The sequence below is a fragment of the Phodopus roborovskii genome, unplaced genomic scaffold, assembly GCF_943737965.1.
Source record: "Phodopus roborovskii unplaced genomic scaffold, PHOROB, whole genome shotgun sequence".
NCBI lineage: Eukaryota > Metazoa > Chordata > Mammalia > Rodentia > Cricetidae > Phodopus > Phodopus roborovskii.
In genome coordinates, this window is record NW_026125397.1 from 26785110 (window position 1) to 26788657 (window position 3548).

The window sequence follows — 3548 nt, forward strand, 5'->3', positions numbered from 1 at the left end:
TAAAGTCTCCAGAACTTTACAGAGCATCAGGAAACCAAGGGTTTTCAGTGTTCCACACCCATGTTGTTTATTTTAGACGAAAACTTTCCATGTAATGGAGATCTTAGGCTTGAGAAATCTAATTGTCATCTTTTAGGGAAACATATGTCCCCCTAGAATATGATGGCTATGTTTTTCCTTGTTCTTCCCTCCTATTCCCTTTGCCATGCCTTTTTTGTTTTGTTTTGTTTTGTTTTGTTTTGTTTTTCTGTCTAGCTGTCATGTGCACCCATTATTATTATGCTGACAATATGTGTTCATGTGGTGAAGGGAACTGGCTGGCCATTCTTTGCAATTTTGTCCTCTTTATGAGGTATATTGTTCTTACAAAGTATATTGTTTTTACAAAAAAATAGCACATGGGCATTGGAATTCTGTCAATGGGTGTAAGTGGGTGAATGTGTTATTTTTTACATATTGTATAGGCTTTCTCCTACAGCGCGATCTACCAGCGCCCAGACAGAAATGGAAAGATCATCAACTCATTGGAAATCTTTTGTTTTTGTGTTGGGAGAAGACAGTGTAACATTTTAATTATAATGAACCTTAAAAATTCAAATCATTCCACAGACTCTATATCTTATACCAGTAATTCTCAATTTTAGAATATTTTTTACTTCATCATGTGGTATAAATGTTCTGCTTGTTTGTTTGGTTTTGTTTTGAGAAAGGATTTCTCTGTGTATTACTGGCTATCCTGAACTTGATCTGTAGACCAGGCTGGCCTCAAATTTAGAGATCTGTCAGCCTCTGCCTCCTGAGTGTTGGAATTAAAGGCACATGCCACCACCACCCAACTCTCTGAGTTCTTAACAATGATGAAAACACAATCTAGTTTTACCCAAGAAGGTCATTTATACTTATATTATCACACAGATCATTCATAATGAGTATTAAAGACCTCAAAATAAATGATTTTTGGAGATAAAAGCATTTTATCATGAACAGTGGAAGTTAGAAGCCTCTGATGTCCAAGGTTACTTATGCCATGCCACTTCTCATCTAAGACAAGCAAATCCACGTATGGCCAATTCTCTGACTACCCTTGGTACCTAGATTACAAGAAATGGCCAATGTGTGTACCATCCAATCAGAAAAAGACTGGGATGCTCACTTCACACTGACATAGACACTGATCTTCTGGAGTGAGCGGGATGTAAGCTGGGGAAATTGCTTGGTGAATGAACAGGTACTAAGTGTAGTCTTTAAGTCAGAGACCCCAGGATGTGAAGAGTCTGTGGTGGTAGCAGAAAGAGGATGATGTCATGGTAGAATTTGTTAGAAGTTAAGACCTCAGCTTAGGAAACAAGTCACATGTGCAAGTGCACACACAGCTAGAAAGAGAGAGAGGGAGAGGGGTGGGTGAGTGGTTGGATGGATGGAGGGAGGGGGAGAAGGAGGGAGAGAGTGAGGGAAGGAAGGAGGGAGGGAAGAATGGAGGGTGGCATCTTTGACTTTCTCTTAGTTTTGGACTTTTGAGAAGTAGAGCATTCAATACCCTGTTACAGATGATTCTTCCCACCAGCCTGGTTCCATAGTCTCATCAGCCTCAAATGAACACTCAGATGCTATATTAGGTATAAAGCTGTTGGCTGATGACTAGTACTTCTTCTTGGCTAGCTCTGTCTTATTTATTAACCCATAACTACTCATCTATTTGTTTGTACATTATCTTATTTTACCGGAGAATGCCTGACTCATATCCTCTCTTCCCATGATCATACACCTCCCAGAATTCTCATCTCCTAGACCTGCCTATCTTGCTGCCCTATTGGCCAATAGTGTTTTATTCATCAACCAATAAGATAAACATATACAGAAGGACAACCCCATCAATACCCTGACTGAAACATAAGGCAAGATTTTAAAATTTCAAAATGCTTGTAAGAAACTGAAAGGAAACAATACCACACCAGAATTTCTCACTTTTGTTTGCTCTTTTGAAACAGAATGTTTATTATTATTATTATTATTATTATTATTATTATTATTATTATTACTATTACTATTTCATGTTGTCATGAAACCCATGATGCTCTTTCTTCAGCCTCTACAGTGCTTGGAGTAGGGGCATTCACAGCATCATGCCAGTTGCAAGGTCTCACGGTTCTGTGTGCTGCTTAACTTTACTGTTACAAATTGGGGGGAGGGGGAGGGAGCAGACGTGTCTATAAGTGATTCCAGAGGAACTTGAGAGCCTTGTAAGTGATATTTAATAACTTTTTGAGAAGTGAACATATTTTATTTCAGTTTTTTGTTATAAAATTCTCCATAACAACATCAGGCTTCAGAGACCATGCTTGCCATTAGCTGACTTTGAAGTACACTCCCAGCTTCCCCTGTTCTCTGCTGATCTTGAAGTGACACTGTAGCTGCTGCCATTAAAAATGTTTGGTGAAAGGGGAAAGCTGTTACCCATTTGTGCTTCCATGTAGAAAAATCTAGAATTTTTGATAACAATTTCTCTTAAATACCACTAAAAATAACTCAAAGATTTTTTTTATTAAATTTGTTCTTTTGATACAGTTTTGTACCTATCTATAGTCCATGCTGATAAGTGTCTTTTTTTTAATCTAATTCTTCTCATCGATACTTTAAGATTCACAATTAATTTCATTTTGTCACATGCCATTTTTCCCCCTGACGTACTGTGGTGTTTGAATGAGAATGTCCCCCATAGGCTCATGTGTTTGAATACTTAGTCCTCAGTTGGTGTCATGGGAGGTTTAGGAGATGTGGCCTTGGAGAAAGTATGTCATTGGTGGTGGCTTTGAGAGTTTAAAGACTCTAATTCCTGTTTGCTCTCTCTGTTCAAGATGTAAGCTCTTAATATCATGCTTTAGCTGTCATGCCTGTCTGCTGCCTCCACACTGACAGTAAAGACCCTAACTCCCTGGCACTGTAAGTCAAATGAATATGGAGCATAGCATTTATATTTACAATGTGTCTTTCTGAGACACACCCATGTCTTTTATTTAGCCCATGACTTCCTACAAGAGACATAGTATAGCAGAAGTCCTTACTATACTTTATATTTGTATATTCTTATATTGAGTCTGGAGTTCTCCTGAGATAGACTATTTATCACTTATTTGAAGTCAAAAGACTCCAGAAAGCAACACTAAATGGGGGGGGGGAGCAGAGAACTGGACTAATGGCCTCAGAAAAGTCATTCAAGACATTGATAAGCAATCAATTTTATTTCTGGAAATTTCCGGTAATCATTGAATAAAGAAACCTATTACCTAATGTACTGTGTTTTTTCTTCTTCGTTTTAGTTTTTTAATACATGTTGCCTTTGTGGACTACAGACCTATTATAATCATCACCTTCAAAGAGGGGGCTCTCCCTAGTTCATGGCAGGAATGAATAGGGAAACGTGTTATCTGAAGGGAGAGACGAGAAAGGAGCAAAGGGAACTCACTCAGACTCAGGCAGAAAGAATTTAAGGCGCAAACTTTTGGAAAGACAGCCGAAGCAAAGAAAAGCCAGCTCTGCCAACATTCTCA